We start from the raw sequence: 13828 nt of genomic DNA, 5'->3' as shown, positions 1-13828 counted from the left end.
TCTCACACACTATAACAAATGCCGAAAATACAAGGTTATGGACTATGGATGTTTTGCAGCTTTCTATATGAGCTTAAAACCGGATGCATGACAGACGATCTAGTTACGAGTTTCCAGTAGATAAGCATGTTTCCCCAAATGTAATGGTGTGTTGCTTGGAAAGAATGGTATCTCCCTACAACAAAATATGACTTGCCTTATGAACGTAAGTAGGCTATTCGTCATTTCTACACTTACCTGAATCTAACTCAACAAAACGTCTGCATGACCATGCCGATCGTTGTGTTTACCCGTTTACCCTTAAACTTCCACCGAAAATTTGTCAACAGTAGTGTGAAGTACTGCTGACACTGCAGGTGTTGCGTGCGTAAAAAACGGTGGTGCACAACTAGGTGTTGATGAAGATATGAATCTTGCATATGTCGGCTCCAAGGAAGGGTTATGAGCGTAAATGTACAATATTTATACAGGGTGTTACAAAAATGTACGGCCAAACTTTCAGGAAACATTCCTCACACACAAATAAAGAAAAGATATTATGTGGACATGTGTCCGGAAACGCTTAATTCCCATGTTAGAGCTCATTTTAGTTTCGTCCACCTACGCTCACTGGAGCACGGGATACTCTACCTGTGCAGCTGGAACATGTGCCTTTACAAGTACGACACATGTGGTTCATGCGCGATGGAGTTCCTGCACATTTCAGTCGAAGTGTTCGTACGCTTCTGAACAACAGATTCGGTGACCGACGGATTGCTAGAGGCGGACCAAATCCATGGCCTCCACGCTCTCCTGATTTCAACCCTCTTGACTTTCATTTATGGGGGCATTTGAAAGCTGTTACCAGCGCAACCCCGGTACCAAATGTAGAGACTCTTCGTGTTCGTATTGTGGACGGCTGTGATACAGTACGCCATTCTCCAGGGCTGCATCAGGGCATCAGGGATTCCATGCGACGGAGGGTTGATGCATATAGCCTCGCTAACGGAGGACATTTTGAACATTTCCTGTAACAAAGTGAAGTCACGTTGGTACGTTCTGTTGCTGTGTGTTTCTATTCCATGTTTAATGTGATTTAAAGAGAAGTAATAAAATGAGCTCTAACACGGAAAGTAAGCGTTTCCGGACACATATACACATAACATATTTTCTTTCTTTGTGTGTGAGGAATGTTTCCTGAAAGTTTGGCCGTACCTTTTTGTACCTCCCTGCCTCGGTTGCTTTATGGTTGGCGTGTGTGGCTGCTATCCGGAAGATGCACGTTCGATTCTCAGTATTGCCAGTAATTTTTCCTTGGTGGGAGGACTGGCACTGTGTGCACTCAGCATCGTATCGCCAACTGAGGAGTTACTTGTATGAGGAGTGCCGGCTCCAAGGTCAAGGAAACCTGTAATTACCAGAAGAGTGGCGTGCTGAGGCCACTTCCCACCAGACCGCATGCAAAGACGTCATTGGCAGACGGTGAGACGGCTGAAGTCGATCCTAATTGGCTCCTCAGTGCCAGAACACGTACCTTTGCTTAGTAAGTTGGTTACATAGATCGCTTTGATAAATTCTTTGTCGCAATGACTTCAAACGCGGCAGTTTATAGGATAAGTAACTTTGTGTAGTTCACGTTTGTAGTTTTAACATTAATTTTTATTTTTCAGTCGTTCGCAAGAAAATATAGTTAAAAACTACGTTTCTTCCATTTCATTTTATTGTGAGAGTCCTCTACATATATTAAGTAAAAATTAAGTAGAAATTCATTTATGAAAAAGAAGAAATGATTTTAGTTTAGATTTAGAACTTGCTTCGTTAAATGTCAGACTTGTTAATTTATTGGTAAAGCAATGAAAGATTTTTGTTGTTGTATATAGAACTACTTCCTGAACCAGTGAAAATATTTTTTCTTTTTTGGTATCAGTCTTCTGACTGGTCTGATGCGACCCGCCACGAATTCTTCTCCTGTGCCAAACTTCTCATTTCATAGTAGCACTTGCAACCTACGTCCTCAACTATTTGCTGGATGTATTCCAATCTCTTTCTTCCTTAAAGCTTTTGCCCCGTACAGCTCCCTCTAGTACCAAGGAAGCCATTTCCTGATATCTGAATAGATGTTCTATCATCCTGTCCCTTTTCCTTGCCAGTGTTTTCCAGATATTCCTCTCCGATTCCACACAGAACCTCCTTATTCCTTACCTTATCAGTCCATCTAATTTTCAACATTCGTCTATAGCACCACGTCTCAAATGCTTCGATTCTCTTCTGTTCTGGTTTTCCCACAGTCCATGTTTCACTACCATACAATGCTGTACTCCAGACGTACATCCTCAGAAATTTCTTCCTCAAATTAAGGGTATTTGATATTAGTAGACTTCTCTTGGCCAGAAATGCCTTTTTTTTGCCATAGCGAGTCTGCTTTTGATGTCTTCCTTGCTCCGCCCGTCATTGCTTATTTTACTGCCTAGGTAGCAGAATTCCTTAACTTCATTGACTTCGTGACCATCAATCCTAATGTTAAGTTTCTCGCTGTTCTCATTTCTACTACTTCTCATTACCTTCGTCTTTCTCCGATTTACTCTCAAACCATACTGTGTACTCATTAGACTGTTCATTCCGTTCAGCAGATCATTTAATTCTTCTTCACTTTCACTCAGGATAGCAATGTCATCAAAGAATCGTATCATTGATATCCTTTCACCTTGTATTTTATTTCCACTCCTGAACCTTTCTTTTATTTCCATCATTGTTTCCTCGATGTACAGATTGAAGAGTAGGGGCGAAAGGCTACAGCCTTGTCTTACTCCCTTCTTAATACGACACTTCGTTCTTGATCGTCCACTCTTATTATTCCCTCTTGGTTGTTGTACATATTGTATATGACCAGTCTCTCCCTATAGCTGACCTCTACTTTTTCAGAACCTTGAAGAGCTTGCACCATTTTATATTGTCGAACGCCTTTTCCAGGTCGACAAATCCTATGAACGTGTCTTGATTTTTCTTTAGCCTTGCTTCCATTATGAGCCGTAACGTCACAATTGCCTCTTTCATGCCTTTACTTTTCCTAAAGCCAAACAGATCGTCACCTAGCGCATTCTCAATTTTCTTTTCCATTCTTCTGTATATTATTCTTGTAAGCAGCTAATGATTTTAGAAATTCTGATGGAATGTTATCTATCTCGTCTGCCTTATTTGACCGTAAGTCCTCCAAAGCTCTTTTAAATTCCGATTCTAATACTGGATCCCCTATCTCTTCTAAATCGACTCCTGTTTCTTCTTCTATCACATCAGACAAATCTTCACCCTGATAGAGCCTTTCAATGTAATCTTTCTACCTATCTTCTCTCTCCTCTGCATTTAACAATGGAATTCCCGTTGCACTCTTAATGTTACCACCGTTGCTATTAATGTCACCAAAGGTTGTTTTGACTTTCCTGTATGCTGAGTCTGTCCTTCCTACAATCATATCTTTTTCGATGTCTTCACGTTTTTCCTGTAGCCATTTTGTCTTAGCTTCCCTGCACTTCCTATTTACTTCATTCCTCAGCAACTTGTGTTTCTGTATTCCTGATTTTCCCGGAACATGTTTGTACTTCCTCCTTTCATCAATCAACTGAAGTATTTCTTCTGTTACCCATGGTTTTTCGCAGCTATTTTCTTTGTACCTATGTTCTCCTTCCCAACATCTGTGATGGCCCTTTTTAGAGACGTCCATTCCTCTTCAACTGTGTTGCCTACTGCGCTATTCCTTATTGCTGTATCTATAGCGTTAGAGAACTTCAAACGTATCTCGTCATTCCTTAGATCTTCCATATCCCACTTCTTAGCGTATTGATTCTTCCTGACTAATGTCTTGAACTTCAGCCTACTCTTCATCACTACTATATTGTGATCTGAGTCTATATCTGCTCCTGGGTACGCCTTACAATCCAGTATTTGATTTCTGAATCTCTGTCTGAGCATGATGTAATCTAATTGAAATCTTCCCGTATCTCCCGGCCTTTTCCAAGTATACCTCCTCCTCTTGTGATTCTTGAACAGGGTATTCGCTATTACTAGCTGAAACTTGTTACAGAACTCAATTAGTAATTCTCCACTTTCATTCCTTGTCCCAAGCCCATATTCTCCTGTAACCTTTTCTTCTACTCCTTCCCCTACAACTGCATTCCAGTCGCCCATGACTATTAGATGTTCGTCTCCCTTTACATACTGCATTACCCTTTCAATATCCTCATACACTTTCTCTATCTGTTCATCTTCTGCTTGCGACGTCGGCATGTATACCTGAACTATCGTTGTCGGTGTTGGTCTGCTGTCGCTTCTGATTAGAACAACCCGGTCACTGAACTGTTCACAGTAACAGCCCTTCTGGCCTACCTTCCTGTTCATAACGAATCCTACACCTGTTATACCATTTTCTGCTGCTGTTGATATTACCCGATACTCATCTGACCAGAAATCCTTGTCTTCCTTCCATTTCATTTCACTGACCCCTACTATATCTAGATTGAGCCTTTGCATTTCCCTCTTCAGATTTTCTAGATTTCCTACCACGTTCAACCTTCTGACATTCCACGCCCCGACTCGTAGAACATTATCCTTTCGTTGACTATTCAATCTTTTTCTCATGGTAACCTCCCCCTTGGCAATCCCCTCCCGGAGATACAAATGGGGGACTATTCCGGAATCTTTTGCCAATGGAGAGATCATCTGACACTTCTTCAACTACAGGCCACATGACCTGTGGATACACGTTACGTGTCTTTAATGCAGTGGTTTCCATTGCCTTCTGCATTCCCATGTCGTTGATCATTGCTGATTCTTCCGCCTTTAGGGGCAATTTTCCACCCCAAGGACAAGAGAGTGCCCTGAACCTCTATCCGCTCCACCGTCCTCTTTGACAAGGCCGTTGGCAGAATGAGGCTGACTTCTTATGCCCGAAGTCTTCGGCCGTCAATGCTGATTATTTATCAAAATTTAGGCACTGGCGGGGACCTAAGACGTTTAGATTATGAATCAAAGACGCTACCCCTGGACCACCATTACCAATCAGAGCACTTCGTTCTTGGTCTTCCACTCTTAGTATTCCCTCTAGGCTCTTGTAGCTTTTTATATTCTACCCATCTCTCCCTATAGTCTACTCCTATTTTCCTCAGAATTTTGAACATCTTGCACCATTTTACATTCTCGAACTCTTTTATCCAGGTCGACAAACCTATGAACGTGTCTTGTTTTTTTATAGTCCTATTTTCATTATCAACCGCAACATCAGAATTGCCTCTCTCGTGCCTTTATGTTTCTTAAAGCCAAACTGATCGTCATCCAGCAAATCTTCAATTTCTTTTTCCAATCTTCTTGTTAGCAATTTGGATGCATGAGCTGTTAAGCTGATCCTGCAATAATTCCCGCACTTGTCAGCTCTTGCAGCCTTCATAATTGTGTGGATGATATTTTTCCGAAAGTCAGATGGTATGTCGTCAGACTCATATAATCTACAGACGAATTTGAATAGTCGTTTTGTTGCCACTTTCCCCAATGATTGCTAACTAATGTCATTACTTCATCTAGCGTTTTGGGTATGGACATTACTATTCTGACATTGCGATGGATTATTTATGAAGAACTTGAAAGAATATTGTGAAGGTGCACATAAAATGGTTAACACCTTTAAGAGTTACCTAGTAGATAACTACAGAACAACACAGTATACTATTCTTATCAGTCACTTTTGTTTGATCAATACTTTTTTGTAAGTGATGAGTTACCCCATAAAATTATTCCGTTATACATTACTGAGTAGAAATATGCAAAATATGTTGGGAGGCTGATTTGTTTGCTATCAAGATTAGCATTTAAATGAAGGACAAAAGGAGCTGAACTTTATCCCTCAAGAAGCTCAGTAATATACCCTTTTCAATTCAAGTTTTTGTCAATACGTGCACCCAAGAATGTAGATCACTCTACCCTGTTTAGAGACACCTGTTCATGCACTACATCAGATGATGGCATGACAGTTGAAAGGAACTGAATATAGTGTGTTCTCTCAAACTGTTGGTCGGGTCCGTTTACTGACAACCTGTTAATAATTCTTTGAAACGCGTTACTAAAAGTCCTTCTGTTACTTTCTCTCTAGTGACACTTATTGTAACACCGGAATCGTCTGCGACAAGTACCAATACCGCTTATAGATGTTTTTGAACTTAAGATCACTCGCATCTTAAAGAAGAGGACTCAAAATTGAGCCCTGTGGGACTCGCTTCCTGATTCTCTCCGGTCACTGAGATTTTCTTTCCTACCAACATCCTACGAAATGTGTAGGATAGTTTTTGCATTCTGCTCGGAAGGGTATACCCGTCGTTGACATTCGAATGTGAGTTCATTTCCGATGCACAGTTTTGGTCACACGCATCAACCCAGTGCACTCGTCAGGGATGAGAGTAATTTTCACTGTGCTGGACGTATCTGAAGGATCGTACATCGCTCGTCGGTAGCGCTGTCATTCTTCATGCTGGCGAGGAATCACTGACAGGAAGGTATGAGAGGGCGCGGCGCGCGGTCACGTAGCGTGCGGGGGAGGTGCGGCACGCGCTGCCGGCGCTCCCAGCGGGGCCGGCTGGCTGAGAGCAGTGGCGGGGGCGGCGTCTCGCCTCTCCTCTCCTCCGCTCTCCCATCCTCTCCTCTGCTCTCCGGAGATAAATTTGTTACGTGCGACGCCGTAATGAATGACTCATGAAAGCCGCGCCGCTGCGCGCGGGGCGCTGGCAGCGGCAGCGGCACCCTGCCGTCGGAGGAGCCAACTTTCCGACGGAGTTACTTGCTGCTACTTTCAGCCAAATTGCGTTTCGGCAACAAGGCCAGGCAGCTGGGGACGAGCTCCAGCCGAGCTGAAACACGCTTCCTCTACTCGTTCCCTATTATTTAGGTTTCAAGAATATTTTTTTTATGTTTCACTTTTTGGATAGCATTGGAATTAAAGGAGCACACTCACATTTGCGCTGACCACCACCACCATAAACTTCAAACTTTAAGCATTCAGATACGTCTAGAACTTCAGACTCATTGCTCGAAGAAATTTACTACTTATGTGTATCTTCGAAGATGTGTATAATAAAACGTTGTGGGTGTGATGATGATTATTTTATGCTCTACATCTCCTCGGGTGACGCTACGAAAATTCGATTAGGAAATGAGACACTTAAAGTAGTAAAGGACTTTTGCTATTTGGGGAGCAAAATAACTGATGATGGTCAAAGTAGAAAGTATATAAAATGTAGACTGGCAATGGCAAGGAAAGCGTTTCTGAAGAAGAGAAATTTGTTAACATCAAGTATTGATTTAAGTGTGAGGAAGTCGTTTCTGAAAGTATTTGTATGGAGTGTATCCTTGTGTGGAAGTGAAACATGGACGATAAATAGTTTAGACAAGAAGAGAATATAAGCTTTCGAAATGTGGTGCTACAGAAGAATAGATAGGTAGATCACATAACTAATGAGGAGGTATTGAATAGAAGTGGGGAGAAGAGGTGTTTGAGGCACAACTTGACTAGAAGAAGGGGTCGGTTGGTAGGACATGTTCTGAGGCATCAAGGGCTCACCAATTTAGTACTAGAGGGCAGCGTGGAGGGTAAAAATCGTAGAGGGAGACCAAGAGATGAATACACGAAGCAGATTCAGAAGGATGTAGGCTGCAGTAGGTACTGGGAGATGAAGAGGCTTGCTCAGGATAGAGTAGCATGGAGAGCTGTATCAAACCAGTCTTATGACTGAAGACCACAACAACAACAACAACAACAACATCTCCTCCAACACCATTGAAGCCATCCCATGGCACTGATGACAGTACCACTAGTGCAGAGTTACTAAACACATTTTTTGGAAATTTCTTCTCCAAAGAAGACGAAGTAATTACTCCAGAAATCTAATCAATAGCACCTGACAACATGAGGAACTTAAATGTAGATATCGCCAGTGTAGAGATGGAGTTTCTACATCTACTTCTACATCTACATGGATACTCTGCAAATAACATTTAAGTGCCTGGCAGAGGGTTCATCGAATCACCTTCACAATTATCTATTATTCCAATCTTGTATAGCATGCCGAAACTACGAACACCTATATCTTTCCGTAGGAGCTCTGATTTTCCTCATTTTATCGTGGTGATCTTTCCGCCCTATGTAGGTCTGTATCAACAAAATATTTTCGCATTTGCAGGAGAAAGTTGGTGATTGGAATTTCGTGAGATTATTCCGTCGCAACGAAAAACGCCTTTCTTTTAATTATTTCCAGCCCAAATCCTGTATCATTTCTGTGACACTCTCTCCCATATATCGCGATAATACAAAACATGCTGCCTTTCTTTGAACTTTTTCGATGTATTCCATCAGTCCTACCTGGTAAGGATCCCACACCGCGCAGCAGTATTCTAAAAGAGGACGGACAAGCGTAGTTTAAGCAGTCTCCTTAGTAGGTTTGAATCATTTAATAAAGGCAAGGCATCTGCTCCTCACCGCATAACAAAAATCAAATGGTTCTAAGCACTATGGGACTTAACATCAGAGGTCATTATTCCAGTAGACTTAGAACTACTTAAACCTAACTAACCTAAGGACATCACACACATCCATGCCCGAGGCAGGATTCGAACCTACAACTGTAGCAGGTGCGTGGTTCCGGCCTGAAGCGCCTAGAACCGCTCGGCCACAGTGTCTGGCCTACGGTATAGCAGTCAGGTTCGTTTCAGAATATGTTGACACATTAGCTCCAAACTTAACAATTATATACAACCGTTCGATAGATGAAAGGTCTGCACCTAAAGACAGGAAAGTACTACAAATCACACCATTACCGTGAATTATAGACCCTTATCACTAACGTGAATATCCAGTATAATATTGGAACATACGCTGTGATCGAATATTGTGAATTACCTCGAAGAAAGCCCATACGGATTCAGAAAATATTGTTCGTGTGAAACACAACCAGCAGTTAATTCACGTGAAGTAATGAGAGCCACCGACAGGGGGTGTCAAATTGATTCGGTATTCCTAGATTTTCAGAAGGGTTTTGATATCGTACCTCATAAGCGTCTACTAATCAAACTGCTTGCCTATGCGGTATCTCCTCAGTTGTGGAAATGGATTAATGATTTTCTGTCAAAAAGGTCACAGTTTGTAGTAACTGACGGAAAGTCATCGACTAAAACATTAGTGGTATCTGGCGTTCCCTAAGGAAGTGATATATGTCCTCTGGTGTTCCTCGTCTACGTATTATACGATTTTGATGACCACCTCAGCAGCCCTCTTAAACTGCTAGCAGATGATGCTGTCATTTGCCGCCTCGTAAAGCCATCAGATGATCAAAACGAATCGCAAAATGACTTAGACAAGATATCTGTATGATGCGATAAGTAGCAGTTGACTCTAAATAATGAAAAGTGTGAAGTCGTCCACATGAGTAATAAAAGGAAGCCGCAAAATTTCCGTTACACGATAAATCCCACAAATCTAGAAGTTGTAAATACTTCGGGACTACAGTTACGAATAACTTAAACTGGAACGAGCACGGAGATAATGTTGTGGGGAAACCGACCCAAGGATTACGGTTTATTGGAAGAACACCTAGTAAACCAACAGGTCTCCTACAGAGACAGCTTGCACTATGCTTGTCTGCCCTTTTCTGGCGTACGAATAAATTCAAACAAGGGCAGCTCGTTTTGTATTAGTACGGTATAGGTGAAAGACTGACTTAGAACTACTTAAACGTAACTAACCTAAGAACAGCACACACATCCACGCCCGAGGCAGGATTCGAACCTGCGACCGTAGCAGCAGCGCGGTTCCGGACGGAAGCGGCTAGAATCGCACGGCCACAAGGGCCGGCCTTTTTCTGTTGTACCATATGCCATAAATCACTATTACTTAAGCTCTGTCTCCAGCGCAGGTACTGAGAATTTCTTTCCTCAAATCGAAGCCGTTAAATACTACTAGGTTGGTCCATAATCTCTGCCATTTTGTTATTGAAGTTTAGGTTCCCACAAAAAAAAGTAATGTACAGCAAATCAATCAGTCCTGTATTCTCCATTGTTGTTTACAAATTCTTCCAAAATTAAACCTCGGCGTTAGAAATCGTCTAGCCAAGCCCTTCAGTTCCACTTTATCACTGAGCGAAACGCCCGGCAGTGCATTCGAGAGGGTTAGGAACAGGTGGAAATCAAAGCGCGCCAAGCCGGGGGAAAGGAGGATACGTCACAACTATGTTTTTGAACGGCGTCCTTGGCGATGGGAGGGCTTTGTCGTGTTACAGAAAAACGCCGACGTCGCCGATCAGGTCGGTTTTGCTGGACAGAGTTTTCGAGTCGTTGTACTCGTATTTGTTGGACGTGAAGTTCCACGTTCAGTGTTTGATTCCGGCCAAGCAATTTGTAGTAGATCATTCATGTCTTTCAGACCGAAATTGCCCTATTTCAATCGCTTAAACCAATTCTGAGCCGTCCTGAGAGGCATAGCTTCTTCGTCATACATGCCAATTTCACGAGCAGCTTCTGTGGCTTTTGAAATGTTGTTTTTTGAATAATTAATAGAATATGCCCCAGTCTTTTAGATAAGGCTAAAATACATTAAAAATAAATTTTCTCTGTGCACATAAATCTGTAAAGAAAGGAGAAAAAGTCGCGATTTAATGTAAGGAATGTATTTGTTTGCTGCTGTTCCGTTAAAGAATGTTCCAGAGAAATGTTTATGTATCGAAACTGTAAAGCAAGTTGAAGGCAATCGCCGTAATTTGTTTTTGAATTATGCAAAAGCAAGAGCTGTGAGCTCGATCTCTCACGTTTGTTTTCGATGGCTGTTTCACAAAATGTAAGAGTCGCTCTCGTATCTATAAATTTTGATTAAATAGTTACCCTAATTTAATTACAATGATGATGATGATGAGAAGCGTGGGGGCCGATGCGGGAGACCCGACCCCCGACTAGGCAAGGTCAATAGCCGTGTTTAAATTAAGTATCTGCTTTCCGTTTTCATTCATTCCACATATCAAATTATTATGCTGCATTTAAAACTTTTTCAGGCTGTAGCGTAGTATAGTTGCCGATGAATCGTTTGGTGGGGACAGCCGAACGCTACTAGTGTTCAAACGGCTGTTACTTTATTAAACTTTTATTTCAACGTCCCTGAGACCTCTTTTACCGGTCTTTCCTATCAGTATCCGGGCAATGTAATTACGCAAACTGCGTAATTTTGAGATTGGTCACTGGCCTCTAGACAATGTCAACGTTCTCGTCGGCGTGATGGGAATCTGATGCTGGTTGGCAGAATATATAATTTCATTATCCGCAAATAAAATTTTTCTATCTACCATTTTAACATTTCAGAAGTTTTGGCACCAGCAAAAGCGATAAATATAATATTACACTATTTTTTAAATACCAGTAATATTAAACTACGGCACCTCGATTAAAGGCAAAAAACAGAAGGAGTAGAAAATGCTATTTTGTTTTCACTTGACATACCATTTCAATGGCCTGAAAGAAACAGGAAGTGTATCAACAGTAAAAGGCTAAACACACTGTCTTGTAGAACACATAATTCTCTATCGAATAACATAAAACGCATTGTCAAAACATATTATTTTACATGCAAAGGTTTCACTTTAAGAAAAACCGCCATGACTTATGGGCCAAACCAATGGCAGACTTCCTTTTGCCAGATATGCTCTCTTTGCCTGTGATATTCGACTTTGTATGCCCTTCTTTCCTCGTCCGTCGTGTATTATTTTGCTTCCAACGTAGGTGAATTCCTTAACTGCGTCTACTTTGTAGTTTCCAGTTTTGATATTAAGTGTCTCACCATTCTTATTTTGGGTACTCTTCATTACGTTGGACTTTGTTCGGTATACCACGAATAATTACCCTGTATTCAAGAGACTGTTCATTCCAATCAACACGTACAGTAATTCTTCTTCACCTTCAATCAGGTTAATAATTTCGTCACCGAATCTTATTATTGATATCCTTTTACCTTATATTTCAATCCCACTCTTGAACCTTTCTTTATTTTCCATCACTGCTTCCATCTCTCTTGGTTCTTGTACGTATTGTATATTACCATTCTTCGTCTATAGCTTATAGATAATTTTCATAAAATTTCTAACAAGCTGAAATCGTTTGAATTTGCCGAATGCTATTTATAGGTCCTCAAATCGTAGACTCTGCTTCCATTATAAAACTTAACGTCAGAATTACCTCTCCGGCGCGTCTGCCTTTTCGAACGTCAAACTGATCGTCATTTGATGACATGTTAGTACCTTTCTCCTAACTTGCAGAAACTGTTGTAATGCTGAAGAAGTTTGGTGTAGTTTATAGACACAGTTTATTTACTTTTCCGACTGGATACGGGGTTTGGTACACAGTACCATTCTCAGGTCATCCTATGATCAAAAAATTCGATAACCTTAGTGCAATAAAGAAAGGGCAATTTATAAAACCGTATCCTCTATGGAAAGAGTAATTTATAAATTATTGTCCTCCATGGCATCAAACTATGATTTATAGTGAATCTTTTAGTGCATAGGTAGCCCCTTGCTCCTGCCATGCTCGCTTTAGAAGTAGGTGTGTCAAATACTAAAAGAAAAGGTGAATTTTAGGCTTCAAACAGTCGTAAATTGCAGCCAGTAGTGATAAGAATGCCAATTTCTTGTGTCGCTCGCATGAAATTTAAAATTAGGAAATTATGTAACAAAAACTTCGTAAACAGGCGGCAATCTTATGACTATGGCCACGACTATTTAAAGCTCAACATTCACCTTCACCTTTTAGTATTCGACACACCTACTTGGGAACGAGCGTAAATACTTCACGCTAAGGGTAAGGGGCTACCTATGCATTTTAAGATTCACTATAAGCCATATGTTTGATAATAATTTATAAATTACTCTTGGATTATTGTTGTAGCTATGTTACCGAAGTTTTTTTGTCATAGGATGGCCTGAGGATTGTACTGTGTACCGAAACTGATAGCCAGAAGGCAGAATAAAAAAATTGCTATTAGAGACTTAAAAAAAAATTTTGTAGGTGTAGTACTGGTCACTGATCCAATGTCAGCATGTCAAGAATATGTAGAGTTGTAATTTCTATAAATAGGTGAAAAAGCTACAATGGGTCCCAGCGAAAGGGTGGGTGGGGGTGAGATATCGGACCTCCTGGGGGAAGGACGGCTGGATGGCCAGCACGCGCGTCTCAGCCAGAAGGCGCGGGCAGGCGGCCTCATTAGTCAGCCGCCAGATAGCACTGCCAGACAAACGGGCCGCCCGCTGCACGCCGTCGCGTCGCACTACGTTATCGGGCGAGGCGGTGGCCATCTCGACGGATAGCGCGCCTTCCTTCACGCGAGCCCACCCACCCCCACTTCGGCGTCGTGTCCGTCGTTGTGGCGCCGACTCTTGGCCGTTATTACTGCAAACACACACCCTGCATTAGTAAAATTTTGTCCCTACCTCTATATTCGATACATTTTGTAGCTATACAACGTCAAATACGGATGTACTGTTTGTAAATACGTTCCTATCGCACGAATGTGTACAGTGGTGACCACTGAATTGTGACGCCTCCGTAACTGACAGCGGCAGCACGACGGCCAGCTTACACTGTGGTTTATCGTCCTGCGACGTTGCTAGCTCAGCTTGGTCGGAATTGCACAAACATCACGCGAAGATGGAAGTGATGCGTAAAGCTACGTCATAAACTAAACTGTGCAACGGTCCCACGCGACTAGCGCCAAAGAGGAGAAATGTGTTTTTCGCTCCACCGTGCATTTTCGTACAGCCACGCTACGTACCTTTAGTCAGGA

This window comes from Schistocerca gregaria, chromosome 1 (genome assembly GCF_023897955.1).
Source record: "Schistocerca gregaria isolate iqSchGreg1 chromosome 1, iqSchGreg1.2, whole genome shotgun sequence".
NCBI lineage: Eukaryota > Metazoa > Arthropoda > Insecta > Orthoptera > Acrididae > Schistocerca > Schistocerca gregaria.
The sequence above is the reverse complement of the archived record's forward strand: the minus strand, read 5'-3'. Positions refer to the sequence as shown.